Genomic DNA, 17,497 nt, shown 5'->3' on the forward strand with positions numbered 1-17,497 from the left:
CTCGGGCATATTGAACGCAGTTTTCCATTCATCACCCTGCTTAATACGAACAAGATTATACGCCCCCCGAAGGTCAATCTTTGTAAACCAACTAGCCCCCTTAATCCTAGCAAACAAATCGGAAAGCAAAGGTAAAGGGTATTGAAACTTGACCGTGATCTTATTCAAGAGGCGATAATCAATACAGGGTCTCAAGGAGCCATCCTTCTTAGCAACAAAAAAAAATCCTGCTCCCATCGGTGAAGAAGATGGCCGAATATGCCCTTTCTCCAAAGACTCCTTAACATAACTCCGCATAGCGGTATGTTCAGGCACAGACAGATTGAAGATTTGGCCCTTAGGAAACTTACAGCCTGGAATCAAATCAATAGCACAATCACAGTCCCTGTGCGGTGGAAGAGAACTGGACTTGGGCTCATCGAATACATCCTGAAAATCAGACAAAAACTCTGGAATTTCGGAAGAGGAAGAAGAGGAGATGGACATTAAAGGAACATCATTATGAACTCCCTGACAACCCCAACTAGTCACAGACATAGAGTTCCAATCCAAGACAGGATTATGTACCTGCAACCACGGAAATCCCAACACGATAGCATCATGTAAATTATCTGGCCAATCACTTCAAAGAAAAAATTGACCACATTCGCCAGGAAATCATCTCCCAATCTCTTCATACCAGGCACTGTCCTCCCTCCCCCACTGCATCTAGTTCACTCTCTGACTTTGAACCAGTTACTGAAGAAGAAGTAAGCAGGCTCCTTGCATCTTCTCGCCCGACCACTTGCACCAGTGACCCCATTCCGTCACATCTCCTCCAGTCCCTTTCCCCGGCTGTCACCTCTCACCTAACAAAAATATTCAACCTTTCCCTCACTTCCGGTATTTTTCCCTCCTCATTTAAGCATGCCATCATACATCCATTACTTAAAAAACCCTCCCTCGACCAAAACTGTGCTGCTAATTATAGACCTGTCTCTAATCTTCCCTTCATCTCTAAACTCCTGGAACGCCTGGTCCACTCCCGTCTTACCCACTATCTCTCAGATAACTCTCTTCTCGAACCTCTTCAATCTGGCTTCCGCTCTTTACACTCTACTGAAACTGCCCTCACTAAAGTCTCTAATGACCTACTAACAGCTAAATCTAATGGTCACTACTCCATGCTAATTCTATTGGATCTTTCCGCAGCATTCGACACTGTGGATCATCAGCTCCTCCTCACTATGCTCCGCTCCATCGGCATCAAGGACACCGCTCTCTCTTGGTTCTCCTCCTATCTCTCTGACCGATCCTTCACTGTATGTTTTGCTGGTTCCTCCTCCTCTCACCTTCCCCTTACTGTTGGGGTTCCTCAAGGATCAGTCCTAGGCCCCCTCCTCTTCTCTTTGTATACTGCCCCTATTGGACAAACAATCAGTAGATTTGGTTTCCAGTACCATCTCTATGCTGACGACACCCAATTATACACCTCTTCTCCTGCTTTCACTCCGACCTTCTTAGAAAACACCAGTGATTGTCTTACTGCTGTCTCTAACATCATGTCCTCCCTCTATCTGAAACTGAACCTGTCAAAAACTGAACTCCTCGTGTTCTCTCCCTCTACTAACCTACCTTTGCCTGACATTGCCATCTCCGTGTGTGGTTCCACCATTACTCCAAAGCAACATGCCCGCTGCCTTGGGGTTATCCTTGATTCCGAGCTTTCATTCACCCCCCACATCCGATCACTGGCTCGCTCTTCTTATTTGCATCTCAAAAACATTTCTAGAATTCGCCCTTTTCTTACTTTCGACTCTGCAAAAACTCTTACTGTTTCTCTTATTCATTCCCATCTGGACTATTGTAACTCTCTACTAATCGGCCTCCCTCTTACCAAACTCTCCCCGCTCCAATCTGTCCTGAATGCTGCTGCCAGGATCATATTCCTCACCAACCGTTACACCGATGCCTCTACCTTCTGCCAGTCATTACACTGGCTACCCATCCACTCCAGAATCCAGTACAAAACTACTACCCTCATCCACAAAGCACTCCATGGCTCAGCACCACCCTACATCTCCTCTCTGGTCTCAGTCTACCACCCTACCCCTGCCCTCCGCTCCGCTAATGACCTCAGGTTAGCATCCTCAATAATCAGAACCTCCCACTCCCATCTCCAAGACTTTACACGCGCTGCGCCGATTCTTTGGAATGCACTACCTAGGTTAATACGATTAATCCCCAATCCCCACAGTTTTAAGCGTGCCCTAAAAACGCATTTGTTCAGACTGGCCTACCGCCTCAACGCATTAACCTAACTATCCCTGTGTGGCCTATTAAAAATAGAAAAAAAAAAAAACACATAATCAGGTTCCTTGCATCGTGTTCTCATACACTTTATGCAGTAAATAGCACTCTGTGTCTGTACTGCTACATACTTAGGCAGTTAACTGGTTCATGCAGCTTTACATGAACACCCGAGCCTTACACTATGGCTGGTCCAAATAACTAAAGCAATTGTTAGCATCCACCTCTCGTGTCTCCCCTTTTCCTCATAGTTTGTAAGCTTGCGAGCAGGACACTCATTCCTCCTGGTATCTATTTTGAACTGTGATTTCTGTTATGCTGTAATGTCTATTGTCTGTACAAGTCCCCTCTATAAGTTGTAAAGCGCTGCGGAATATGTTGGCGCTATATAAATAAAAATTATTATTATTATATATTATGCAATACCAGAAATCGACAATCTTGCTGATGGGCTGGCTCCATGCGCATGGTCACCTGTGTCCAAAACTGGGGCTTATTTTTAGACAAAGGTGTAGCATCAATGCCCCTTAAAAGAATAAGGTTCTGCAAGGGCTGCAAGGGGAAACCACAACGCCTGGCAAACTCAAGGTCCATTAAGTTCAAAGCGGCGCCTGAATCCACAAACACCAAGACAGAAAATGATGACAATGAGCAGATCAAGGACACTGATAACAGAAATTTAGGTTGTACAGTACTGATGGTAAATGAACTAGCGATCCTCTTTGTCCTTTAAGAGCAGACTGAAATGACATGAGAAGCGTCGCCACAATAATAACACAACCTATTCTGACGTCTGAGTCCTTGTCGTTCTGTCCTAGACAGAATCCTATCACACTGCATTGGCTCAGGACTCTGCTCTGAGGACAACGCCTCAGCGCACACAGTTCTGCAGTTCTGCGCTCCCGCAAGCGCCGATCAATCTGAATGGCCAAAGACATAGAATCACTCAGACCGACAGGCGTGGGAAACCCCACCATAACATCTTTAACGGATTCAGAAAGACCCTTTCTGAAAATTGCAGCCAAAGCATCATCATTCCATTTAGTCAACACAGACCATTTTCTAAATTTCTGACAAAACAATTCTGCTGCCTCTTGACCCTGAGATAGGGCCAACAAGGTCTTCTCTGCTTGATCCACAGAATTAGGTTCATCATATAATAGTCCTAAAGCCTGAAAAAAGGAATCTACATTAAGCAAAGCCGGATTCCCAGATTCCAGGGAAAATGCCCAATCCTGTGGATCACCACGCAGTAGGGAAATGACAATTTTAACCTGCTGAATAGAATCCCCAGAGGATCGAGGTCTCAAAGCAAAAAACAGTTTACAGTTGTTTTTAAAACTCAAAAATTTGGACCTGTCACCAAAAAACAAATCAGGAGTAGGAATCATCGGCTCTAAAACAGGAGTCTGAACAATATAATCAGAAATTCCCTGTACCCTAGCAGCAAGCTGGTCTACACGAGAAGCTAATTCCTGAACATCCATGCTAACACAAGACTCCTTAGCCACCCAGAGAAAAAGAGGGAAGAAAAAGCAAAGCAAACTGCAGAAAAAAAATGACTCAACACCTTTCTTCCCTTCTTCTGAGATGCATTTAACTCATAGTGGGCCAGTTGTACTGTTATGATCCGGTGACTTTGGAGCCACATGAACTTTCTCTGGAGTAGGTGGAAACTGTACTGACCGCAAAACCTGAACTAACACCGCAACTAGAAGTAGCCGTGGGGTGTGCCTAACAAACCCTAGACACCTCGACACAGCCGGAGGACTAAATACCCCTATAGATGGAAATAGGAATACTACCTTGCCTCAGAGCAGAACCCCAAAGGATAGGCAGCCCCCCACGAATATTGACTGTGAGTAGGAGAGGAAAGACACATGCAGGCAGAAAACAGGATTCAGCAAAAGAGGCCACTCTAGCTAAATAGGGAAAGATAGGACAGAACACTAAGCGGTCAGTATTAAAACCCTTCCAAAAATATCCACAGCAGATAATACAAAAAGTTCCACAATCTAACTAAAGACATGGAATGTATATCTGCCACTCCAGAGAATCCAACAAGACTGAGAAAATACTGACACAATCTAAGCTGGACAAAAAAACACTGAATAGCACAGAATTATTAAGCACACAGCATGTGTGCCACAGAAACAAAACCAGACACTTATTTTTGCTGATTTGGCAGAAGGCAGAAGGAACCAAACCAGGACCAAAACCTCCCAACAACCATGGACAACTGGCAAGGACTAATGAATCCTGCACGCCTAAATACCCCAGTCAGAACTGCAATCAGCAGATACACCTGACCAGGACTGCAACTCAGGGACAACTGCATTACCACCTACAACCACCGGAGGGAGCCCAAAAGCAGAATTCACAACAGTACCCCCCCCCTTGAGGAGGGGTCCCCGAACCCTCACCAGAGCCCCCAGGCCGATCAGGACGAGCCAGATGAAAAGCATGAACCAAATCAGCAGCATGGACATCAGAGGCAAAAACCCAAGAATTATCCTCCTGGCCATAACCCTTCCATTTGACAAGATACTGAAGCCTCCGCCTCGAAAAACGAGAATCCAAAATCTTCTCAACCACATACTCCAACTCCCCATCAACCAACACAGGGGCCGGAGGATCAACAGAGGGAACAACGGGTACCACATATTTCCGCAATAAAGATCTATGGAAGACATTATGGATAGCAAAAGAGGCAGGAAGCGCCAATCGAAAAGACACCGGATTAATAATCCCAGAAATCCTATAAGGACCAATAAACCGAGGCTTAAACTTAGGAGAAGAAACCTTCATTGGAACATGACGGGAAGACAACCAGACCAGATCCCCAACCTGAAGCCGGGAACCAACACACCGACGACGGTTAGCAAAACGTTGAGCCTCCTCCTGAGACAACACCAAATTGTCCACCATATGAGCCCAAATCTGCTGTAACCTGTCAACCACCGAATCCACACCAGGACAGTCAGAAGGCTTAACCTGCCCAGAAGAAAAACGAGGATGAAAACCAAAATTACAAAAAAAAGGCAAAACCAAAGTAGCCGAACTAGCCCGTTTATTAAGGGCAAACTCGGCCAATGGCAAAAAGGCCACCCAATCATCCTGATCAGCAGACACAAAGCATCTCAAATAAGTCTCCAAGGTCTGATTAGTTCGCTCGGTTTGGCCATTTGTCTGAGGATGACATGCAGAGGAAAAAGAAAAATCAATGCCCAGCCTAGCACAAAAGGCCCGCCAAAACCTAGAAACAAACTGGGAACCTCTGTCAGACACAATATTCTCCGGAATACCATGCAAACAAACCACATGCTGAAAAAACAACAAAACTAAATCTGAAGAGGAAGGCAATTTAGGCAAAGGCACCAAATGAACCATCTTAGAAAACCGGTCACAAACAACCCAGATAACCGACATCCTCTGGGAAACCGGAAGATCAGAAATAAAATCCAAAGAAATATGCGTCCAGGGCCTCTCAGGGACCGCAATGGCAAAAGCAACCCACACAGGAACAACAAGGCTTGGTCCGCGCACAAGTCCCACAGGTGTTGTGAATTCCGCTCTTGGGCTCCCTCCGGTGGTTGTAAGTAGCATTTTTGTGAATTCTGCTCTTGGGCTCCCTCCTGTGGTTTTGAGTGGTATGGATGCTTCTTGGATTTAGCATCAGCAGCTGTTTCCACGGATCGTCTTTCTGGCTCGGCTATTTTAGTCTGGCCTTATCCCTCAATCAATGCCAGTTGTCAATTGTTCCAGCTTGGAGTCACGGCTCTTTGGATTTCCCTGACACTCTGACCAGTTCAGCAAAGCTAAGTCCTTGCTTGTCCTTTTGCAGTTCACTTGTTGTGGACTTATTGTTCAGCACTTTCTATGTTTTCCTCATTTGTCCAGCTTATCAGTATGGATCTATTCAGCTAAGCTGGAAGCTCTGGGCAGCAGATTTTGCCCTCCACACCATTAGTCAGGCATGGAGATTTTTGCATTTCTCTGCGGTGGACTTTTTCTGGTTTTTTTTTTACTGACCGCACAGTGTTCTGTCCTTTACTGTCTATCTAGCTAGAAGTGGCCTTCTTTGCTAAATCTTGTTTCATACTATGTATGTAATTTCCTTCTCCTCTCACAGTCATTATTTGTGGGGGGCTGTCCTATCCTTTGGGGATTTTCTCTGAGGCAAGATAGCTTTCCTGTTTCTACCTTTAGGGGTAGCTAGTTCTCCGGCTGTGACGAGGTGTCCATGGAGTGACAGGAACATCCCACGGCTACTGCTAGTGTTTGTGTTAAGATCAGGAACTGCGGTCTGTATAGTTACCACCTGCTCAGAGCTAGTCGCATGTCGCTCCTAAATCACCAGACCATAACAGTACAACTGGCCAAAAATGAGCTGAATGCATCTCAAAAGAAGGAAAAGAAAAAGAGTTCTGAGCAATTTTTTTTTTCTTTAGTCTGATTTGTTTTTTTCCTTCCTCTTAATCTCTGGGTGGTTAAGGATTTGGATGCGGGCATGGATTTACAGGGGTTGTTTTCTCATGTGGATCAGCTTGCTGCAAGAGTACAGAGTATTCAAGATTATGTTGTTCAGACTCCGGCCTTAGAGCCTAGAATTCCTACTCCGGATTTGTTTTACGGGGATAGATCTAAGTTTTTGAACTTTAAAAATAACTGCAAATTGTTTTTTGCTCTGAAACCCCGTTCCTCTGGTGACCCCATTCAGCAAGTAAAAATAGTTATTTCTCTGCTGCGTGGTGACCCTCAGGACTGGGCATTCTCCCTTGAGTCAGGGGATCCGGCATTGCTTAATGTAGATGCATTTTTTCAATCGCTCGGATTCTTGTATGATGAACTTAACTCTGTGGATCATGCGAAAAAAACCTTGTTGGCCCTGTGTCAGGGTCAGGAAGCGGCAGAATTATACTGCCAGAAATTTAGAAAATGGTCTGTGCTCACTAAATGGAATGAGGACGCTCTGGCAGCAATTTTCAGAAAGGGTCTTTCTGAAGCCCTTAAAGATGTTATGGTGGGGTTCCCCACGCCTGTTGGTTTGAGCGAATCTATGTCTCTGGCCATTCAGATTGATCGGCGCCTGCGCGAACGCAAAGTGGTGCACCATATGGCAGCTGTTATGACCCCAATGGCAGAGGGTCTCAGAAATAAGTACCAAGTCTGCAAACACAAAAAACCAGCTCATAGGGCAGTGGTAACTGGGCTGACCGTATATCTAATCCTAGCACCACAAATAGCAGCAGCCGGGGAACGTGCCTACGTTGGTTCTAGACGTCTCGCGCCAGCCGGAGAACTAACTAACCCTAGAACGGAAAAGATAGACCTTTCTTGCCTCCAGAGAAAAGACCCCAAAAGTTGGATACAAGCCCCCAACAAATAATAACGGTGAGGTAAGAAGAAAAGACAAACGTAAGAATGAACTAGGTATTTAGCAAAGAGAGGCCCACTGACTAATAGCAGAATATAGTAAGATGACTTATACGGTCAGCAAAAACCATATCAAAATTTCCACGCTGGATATTCAAGAACCCCCGAACCGTCTAACGGCCCGGGGGGAGAATACCAGCCCCCTAGAGCTTCCAGCAAAATCAGGAATCACATTTAGTACAAGCTGGACAAAAAATAAGAGCAATACAAATAACCAAAAAACAAGGAAGCAGGACTTAGCTTAATTTTGCAATAACCAGGACTAGCAGACAGGAGCAAACAGAAAGGACTGATTACAACGATGCCAGGCACCAGACTGAGAATTCAGGAAGTTCATATAGCCACACCCCTGGACTAGCGACCCAGGTGGGTGCCAAACTGAGGAAAGACAATCCCAGAGTCATATCACTAGTGACCACAAGAGGGAGCCAAAAAAGTCTAATTCACAACAGTACCCCCCCTTTAAGGAGGGGTCACCGAACCCTCACCAAGACCACCAGGGCGATCAGGATGAGCAGCGTGAAAGGCACGAACTAAATCGGCCGCATGCACATCAGAGGCAACCACCCAGGAATTATCCTCCTGACCATAGCCCTTCCACTTGACCAGATACTGAAGCCTCCGCCTGGAGAGACGAGAATCCAACATCTTCTCCACCACGTACTCCAACTCGCCCTCAACCAACACCGGAGCAGGAGGCTCAACAGAAGGAACCACAGGTACAACGTACCGCCGCAACAAAGACCTATGGAACACGTTGTGAATGGCAAACGACACCGGAAGATCCAAGCGAAAGGACACAGGATTAAGGATTTCCAATATCTTGTAAGGACCGATGAAGCGAGGCTTAAATTTAGGAGAGGAGACCTTCATAGGAACAAATCGAGAAGACAGCCATACCAAATCCCCAACACGAAGTCGGGGACCCACACCGCGGCGGCGGTTGGCAAAACGCTGAGCCTTCTCCTGTGACAACTTTAAGTTGTCCACCACATGATTCCAAATCTGCTGCAACCTATCCACCACAGAATCTACCCCAGGACAGTCAGAAGGCTCCACATGTCCCAAGGAAAAACGAGGATGGAAACCAGAGTTGCAGAAAAATGGTGAAACCAAAGTAGCGGAACTAGCCCGATTATTAAGGGCAAACTCAGCCAACGGCAAGAAGTTCACCCAATCATCCTGATCTGCAGAAACAAAACACCTCAAATAAGCCTCCAGAGTCTGATTAGTTCACTCCGTTTGTCCATTAGTCTGAGGATGAAAGGCAGACGAAAACGACAAATCAATGCCCATCTTAGCACAAAAGGATCGCCAGAACCCGGAAACAAACTGGGATCCTCTGTCAGACACGATATTCTCAGGAATGCCGTGTAAACGAACCACATTCTGAAAGAACAAAGGGACCAGATCGGAAAAGGAAGGCAGCTTAGGCAAAGATACCAAATGGACCATCTTGGAAAAGCGATCACATACCACCCAGATGACAGACATGCCCTGAGACACCGGAAGATCTGAAATGAAATCCATGGAAATGTGTGTCCAAGGCCTCTTCGGGACAGGCAAGGGCAAGAGCAACCCGCTGGCACGAGAACAGCAAGGCTTAGCTCGAGCACAAGTCCCACAGGACTGCACAAATGACCGCACATCCCGTGACAAGGAAGGCCACCAAAAGGACCTAGCCACCAAATCTCTGGTGCCAAAAATTCCCGGATGCCCTGCCAACACCGATGAATGAACCTCGGAAATGACTCTGCTGGTCCACTTATCAGGAACAAACAGTCTGTCAGGTGGACAAGAGTCAGGTCTACCAGCCTGAAATCTCTGCAACACACGTCGCAAATCCGGAGAAATGGCTGACAAGATTACTCCCTCTTTAAGAATACCAACTGGTTCTGCGACTCCAGGAGAGTCAGGCACAAATCTCCTTGAAAGAGCATCAGCCTTTACATTCTTTGAACCTGGTAAATACGAGACCACAAAGTCAAAACGGGAGAAAAACAATGACCAACGGGCCTGTCTAGGATTCAGGCGTTTAGCAGACTCGAGATACATTAGATTTTTGTGATCAGTCAAGACCACCACACGATGATTAGCACCCTCGAGCCAATGACGCCACTCCTCAAATGCCCACTTCATGGCCAGCAACTCCCGATTGCCAACATCATAATTCCGCTCAGCAGGCGAAAACTTCCTAGAGAAAAAAGCACATGGTCTCATTACAGAGCAACCAGGGCCTCTCTGCGACAAAACGGCCCCTGCCCCAATCTCAGAAGCATCCACTTCAACCTGAAAGGGAAGTGAGACATCAGGCTGGCACAAAACAGGCGCTGAAGTAAACCGGCGCTTCAACTCTTGGAAAGCTTCCACGGCTGCAGGAGCCCAGTTAGCAACATCAGAACCTTTCTTGGTCATATCCGTCAAAGGTTTAACAACGCTAGAAAAATTAGCGATAAAACGACGGTAGAAGTTAGCAAAACCCAAGAACTTCTGAAGACTCTTAACTGACGTGGGTTGAGTCCAATCATGAATAGCTCGGACCTTGACTGGGTCCATCTCCACCGCATTAGGGGAAAAAATAAAACCCAAAAAGGGAACCTTCTGTACTCCAAAGAGACACTTTGAGCCCTTAACAAACAAAGCATTCTCACGCAAGACCTGAAACACCATCCTGACCTGCTCTACATGCGAGTCCCAATCATCAGAAAAAAACAGAATATCATCCAGATAAACAATCATAAATTTATCCAGATACTTCCGGAAAATATCATGCATAAAGGACTGAAACACTGAAGGAGCATTAGAGAGCCCAAAAGGCATCACCAAGTACTCAAAATGACCTTCGGGCGTATTAAATGCAGTTTTCCATTCATCTCCTTGCTTAATGCGCACAAGGTTGTACGCACCACGAAGATCTATCTTGGTGAACCACTTGGCACCTTTAATCTGGGCAAACAAGTCCGACAACAGAGGCAAAGGATACTGAAATTTAACAGTGATTTTATTCAGAAGCCAATAGTCAATACAAGGTCTCAAAGATCCGTCCTTCTTGGCCACAAAAAAGAATCCCGCACCAAGAGGGGAAGAGGATGGACGGATATGCCCCTTCTCCAGAGATTCCTTGATATACGAACGCATTGCGGTATGCTCAGGTACAGACAGATTAAATAGTCTTCCCTTAGGAAATTTACTACCTGGAATCAAATCTATAGCGCAGTCACAGTCCCTATGAGGAGGCAGAGCACTGGACCTGCACTCGCTGAATACATCCTGAAAATCAGACAAATACTCAGGAACTTCCGAAGGAGTAGAGGAAGCAATAGACACCGGCGGGGAATCACCATGAATTCCCTGACAGCCCCAACTTGACACAGACATTGCCTTCCAATCCAAGACTGGATTATGGGTCTGTAACCATGGCAGACCCAAAACGACCAAATCATGCATTTTATGCAGAACAAGAAAACAAATCACCTCCCGATGTTCAGGAGTCATGCACATGGTTACCTGTGTCCAAAACTGCGGTTTATTTTCCGCCAATGGCGTAGCATCAATACCCCTAAGAGGGAAAGGATTTACCAACGGCTCTAGAACAAAACCACAGCGCTTGGCAAATGACAGATCCATAAGACTCAGGGCAGCACCTGAATCCACAAACGCCATAACAGGGTAGGAAGACAATGAGCAAATTAAAGTCACAGACAAAGTAAATTTAGGTTGCAAATTACCAATGGCGACAGGACTAACAACCCTTGTTAGGCGTTTAGAGCATGCTGATATAACATGTGTAGAATCACCACAGTAAAAACACAACCCATTCTGACGTCTATGATTTTTCCGTTCATTTCTAGTCTGAATTCTACCACATTGCATTAAATCAGGTGTTTGTTCAGACAACACCACAAGAGGATTAGCGGCTTTGCGCTCCCGCAAACGCCGGTCAATTTGAATAGCCAGCGCCATGGAATCATTCAGACTTGTAGGAATGGAGAAACCCACCATCACATTCTTAATGGCTTCAGAAAGGCCATTTCTGAAATTTGCGGCCAGAGCACACTCATTCCACTGAGTAAGCACGGACCATTTCCGAAATTTTTGGCAATACACTTCAGCTTCATCCTGGCCCTGAGAAATAGCCAGCAAGGCTTTTTCTGCCTGAATTTCAAGATTGGGTTCCTCGTAAAGCAATCCGAGCGCCAGAAAAAACGCATCAATATTTGCCAATGCCGGATCTCCTGGCGCTAGCGAGAAGGCCCAATCCTGAGGGTCGCCCCGTAAAAAAGAGATAACAATTTTAACTTGCTGAGCTGAGTCTCCAGATGAACAGGGTCTCAGAGATAGAAACAATTTACAATTATTCCTGAAATTCCTAAACTTAAATCGGTCTCCAGAGAACAGTTCAGGAATAGGTATTTTAGGTTCAGACATAGGACTACTGGTAACAAAATCTTGTATGCCCTGCACACGAGCAGCAAGCTGGTCCACACTTGTAATCAAGGTCTGGACATTCATGTCTGCAGCAAGCTCAAGCCACTCAGAGGTAAAGGGGAGGAAGAAAGAGAGGAAAAAAAAAAAAAAAACTCAGAATTTCCTTTCTTATAATCCCACTTCTGCAATGCATTAAACATTCAACTTTGGCCTGGCATACTGTTATGACCCCAATGGCAGAGGGTCTCAGAAATAAATACCAAGTCTGCAAACACAAAAAACCAGCTCATAGGGCAGTGGTAACTGGGCTGACCGTATATCTAATCCTAGCACCACAAATAGCAGCAGCCGGGGAACGTGCCTACGTTGGTTCTAGACGTCTCGCGCCAGCCGGAGAACTAACTAACCCTAGAAGGGAAAAGATAGACCTTTCTTGCCTCCAGAGAAAAGACCCCAAAAGTTGGATACAAGCCCCCAACAAATAATAACGGTGAGGTAAGAAGAAAAGACAAACGTAAGAATGAACTAGGTATTTAGCAAAGAGAGGCCCACTGACTAATAGCAGAATATAGTAAGATGACTTATACGGTCAGCAAAAACCCTATCAAAATTTCCACGCTGGATATTCAAGAACCCCCGAACCGTCTAACGGCCCGGGGGGAGAATACCAGCCCCCTAGAGCTTCCAGCAAAATCAGGAATCACATTTAGTACAAACTGGACAAAAAATAAGAGCAATACAAATAACCAAAAAACAAGGAAGCAGGACTTAGCTTAATTTTGCAATAACCAGGACCAGCAGACAGGAGCAAACAGAAAGGACTGATTACAACGATGCCAGGCACCAGACTGAGAATTCAGGAAGTTCATATAGCAACACCCCTGGACTAACGACCCAGGTGGGTGCCAAACTGAGGAAAGACAATCCCAGAGTCATATCACTAGTGACCACAAGAGGGAGCCAAAAAAGTCTAATTCACAACAGGCAGCGTCCTCTGAGCAGAGTCCTGAGCCTATGCAATGTGATAGGATTTTGACTAGAGCGGAACAGAGGGGATACAGACGTCAGAATGGGCTGTGTTTTTACTGTGGTGATTCTGCTCATGCTATTTCTGATTGCCCTAAGCGTATTAAGAGGGTCGCTAGATCTGTTACCATTAGTACTGTACAGCCTAAGTTTCTCCTGTCTGTGACCCTGATTTGCTCATTGTCATCTTTTTCTGTCATGGCATTTGTGGATTCAAGCGCTGCTCTGAACTTAATGGACTTAGAATTCGCCAGGCGCTGTGGTTTTTCTTTGCAACCTTTGCAGAGTCCTATTCCCTTGAGGGGTATTGATGCTACACCGTTGGCCAAGAATAAACCTCAGTATTGGACTCAGCTGATTATGTGCATGGCTCCAGCACATCAGGAAGATTGCCGTTTTCTGGTGTTGCATAATTTACATGATGTTGTTGTACTGGGTTTTCCATGGTTACAAGTAGGGTTGAGCGACTTTCATTTTTTTAAGATTGAGTCGGGTTTTGGGAAACCCGATTTTGTCCAGAGTCGAGTCGAGTGCAGTCGGCCGATTGTCGCTAAAAGTCGGGGATCGACCGAAACACGAAACCCAATGCAATTCAATGGGGAAGCATAGTCGGCAGTGAGTGGAGGCCAGGAAAACACCTACAGTGCCCATTTTAATGGCAAAAACATCCATTCTTGTTTCTGAAGCTTGTCAATCTTAATTAACTTTATAATAATAGTTGGGCATTGGAACTTGGGGGTCATTTGGCAAAAGTTGTTGGGGGTAGGGCTGGTTCAAGGTTTTAATGGGCCCAGGAAACGTGGACTACGTCACGGCGGTGGAGCAGGGAGAGGTAAGTATTTCAACGTTGCAAGTGCTGTGATCCTGAGCAAGCAGGGGGGGCCCACTCGTTCGCATTGGCACTGGCACAGGGCCCCTCAAAGTATGGCGGTGTGTTTGCATGGCGGGGGTGCCTCCCACCAGCAGCGACACTTTTGCGTACTCTGAGGGGCCCTGTGCCAGTGACGTCGCCAACGAGTATGCCCCCCCACCTGATGAAGGAACCTGCACTTTCATCTGCACCTTCCTCTTTGTCCCTGTGTAAGGTGGTATAACATGCGGGAAGGGGAACCTTACTTTCAGGAGGGTCAGATTCTGGCTGTGTAGAGTGCAAGGGGAATTGTTGTGAATCCGCTTTTTGGGCTCCCCTGGTGGTTGCTGGTGGTACTGGTGACTTGTGTGTGCTTTGCTGTCTCAGTTCACCTGCTCCCATCAGTGTTTGGGAGTTTCCTATTTAGCCTTGCTCTCCAGTCATTTCCTTGCCGGTCATCATTGTAACCAGAGCCTTCGGTTGCATGTTCCTGCTACTAGTCTGCTGATCAGCTAAGTGGACTTTGTCCTTTTGTTTTGTATCTTTTGTCCAGTTTGCAGTTTTTGTTATTCTCTGTAGCTGGAAGCTCTTGCGGGCTGAAATTGCCACTCCTGTGTCATGAGTTGACACAGGAGTCTTAAAGTAATTTCAGGATGGTTTTTTGAAAGGGTTTTCAGTTGACCGTGAAGTCCTCTTTTGTATCCTTCTGCTATCTAGTAAGTGGACGTCTCTTTGCTAAATCTACTTTCATACTGTGTATGTCTTTTCCTCTTAACTCACCGTTATTACATGTGGGGGGCTGCTATCATCTTTTGGGGTATTTCCCTAGAGGTAAGCCAGGTCTGTTCCTTCCTCTACCAGGCGTAGTTAGTCCTCCGGCTGGCGCGTGGCATTTAGGAAGTCGTAGGTATGCTCCCTGGCTACTATTAGTTGTGTGGTAGATTTAGCTCACGGTCAGCTCGAGATTCCATCACCCAGAGCTCGTCCGTTATTTTTGTGTTCTGATGTTTCCCTGCCATTGGGAATCATGACAGTATGACCGGCCCATGTTAAAGTTATTGGCAGAAGAAAGGAGAGAAAAAAGAAGTCTGTAGATTTTTTTTCCCCCCCCCCCTATGCTTGCTCCATAGTTGGATCAGTTGTATTTCAGCTCTAATTACAGCCTTTGCCTTTCTCTCCTTCTAATCCTTGAATGGCTCTGATCTCACCTGTTTAAAGATGGACCCTCAGAGTTTGGCTGTAGGTTTAAATAATCTTGCTACCAAGGTTCAAAATTTACAAGATTTTGTTATACATACTCCGATGTCTGAACCTAAAATTCCTACACCAGAGGTGTTTTCCGGAGATAGATCTCGGTTCCTGAATTTCAAATATAATTGTAAATTGTTCCTTTCTCTCAGACCTCACTCCTCTGGAGATCCTGTCCAGCAGGTTAAGATTGTAATCTCTTTGCTGCGAGGTGACCCTCAAAATTGGGCATTTTCATTGACACCAGGGGATCCTGCGTTGCTCAATGTGGATGCGTTTTTTCTGGCTTTAGGGTTGCTTTATGAGGAACCTAATTTGGAGATTCAAGCTGAAAAAGCTTTGATAGCCCTATCTCAAGGGCAAGATGAAGCTGAGATATACTGCCAAAAATTTCGTAGATGGTCTGTGCTTACTCAGAGGAATGAGTGCGCCCTAGCGGCAAATTTCAGAGAGGGCCTTTCTGATGCCGTTAAAGATGTTATGGTCGGGTTCCCTGCGCCCACAGGTCTGAATGAGTCCATGACAATGGCTATTCAGATTGATCGGCGTTTGCGGGAGCGCAAACCCGTACACCATTTGGCGGTATCTTCTGAAGATACGCCAGAGAAAATGCAATGTGACAGAATTCTGTCCAGAAGCGAGCGGCAGAATTATAGGCGTAAAAATGGGTTATGCTTCTATTGTGGTGATTCTGCTCATGTTATATCAGCATGCTCTAAACGTACAAGGAAGGTTGACAAGTCTATTTCAATTGGCACTTTACAGTCTAAATTTATTCTGTCTGTAACCTTGATTTGTTCATTATCAGTTATTACCGTGGATGCCTATGTGGACTCTGGCGCCGCTCTGAGTCTTATGGATTGGTCCTTTGCCAGGCGCTGTGGGTTTGATTTAGAGCCTCTGGAAGTCCCTATACCTCTGAAGGGTATTGATTCTACACCTTTGGCTTGTAATAAACCACAATTCTGGACGCAAGTGACTATGCGTATGACTCCAGACCATCAGGAGGTGATTCGCTTCCTTGTGTTGTACAATTTGCATGATGTTTTGGTGCTTGGATTACCATGGTTACAATCTCATAACCCAGTCCTTGACTGGAAAAGAATGTCTGTGTTAAGCTGGGGATGTCGGGGGGCTCATGGGGACATACCTTTGGTTTCCATTTCGTCATCTATTCCCTCTGAGATTCCGGCATTTTTGTCTGATTATCGTGATATTTTTGAGGAGCCTAAAATTGGTTCACTCCCTCCCCACAGAGATTGTGATTGCGCCATAGATCTGATTCCTGGCAGTAAATTTCCAAAGGGTCGTTTGTTTAACTTATCTGTACCTGAACATGTTGCTATGCGAGAGTATATTAAGGAGTCCCTGGAAAAGGGACATATTCGTCCTTCTTCATCTCCTTTAGGAGCTGGTTTTTTCTTTGTATCTAAAAAGGATGGCTCTCTGAGGCCTTGTATTGATTATCGACTCCTGAATAAAATTACAGTCAAATATCAGTATCCGTTGCCTTTGCTGACTGATTTGTTTGCTCGCATAAGGGGGGCTAAGTGGTTCTCTAAGATTGATCTTCGTGGGGCGTATAATTTGGTGCGAATTAAGCAGGGGGATGAGTGGAAAACCGCGTTTAATACGCCTGAGGGCCATTTTGAGTATTTAGTAATGCCTTTCGGCCTTTCTAATGCACCTTCAGTCTTTCAGTCCTTAATGCATGATATTTTCCGTGAATATTTGGATACATTTATGATTGTGTATTTGGATGATATTTTGATTTTTTCTGATGACTGGGAGTCTCATGTTCAACAGGTCAGGAGGGTTTTTCAGGTTTTGCGGGAGAATTCTTTGTGTGTAAAGGGTTCAAAGTGTGTTTTTGGGGTTCAAAAGATTTCCTTTTTGGGGTACATTTTTTCCCCTTCTTCTATTGAGATGGACCCTGTCAAGGTTCGGGCTATTTGTGACTGGACGCAGCCTACTTCTCTTAAGAGTCTTCAGAAATTCTTGGGCTTTGCTAATTTTTATCGTCGATTTATAACTGGTTTTTCTGGCGTTGCTAAACCTCTGACGGATTTGACCAAAAAGGGTGCTGATGTTGCCAATTGGTCCCCTGCTGCTGTGGAGGCCTTTCGGGAGCTTAAGCGCCGCTTTTTGTCTGCCCCTGTGTTGCGCCAGCCTGATGTTTCTCTTCCCTTTCAGGTTGAGGTCGATGCTTCCGAGATCGGA

Source organism: Ranitomeya variabilis, chromosome 6, assembly GCF_051348905.1.
Source record: "Ranitomeya variabilis isolate aRanVar5 chromosome 6, aRanVar5.hap1, whole genome shotgun sequence".
Lineage (NCBI taxonomy): Eukaryota > Metazoa > Chordata > Amphibia > Anura > Dendrobatidae > Ranitomeya > Ranitomeya variabilis.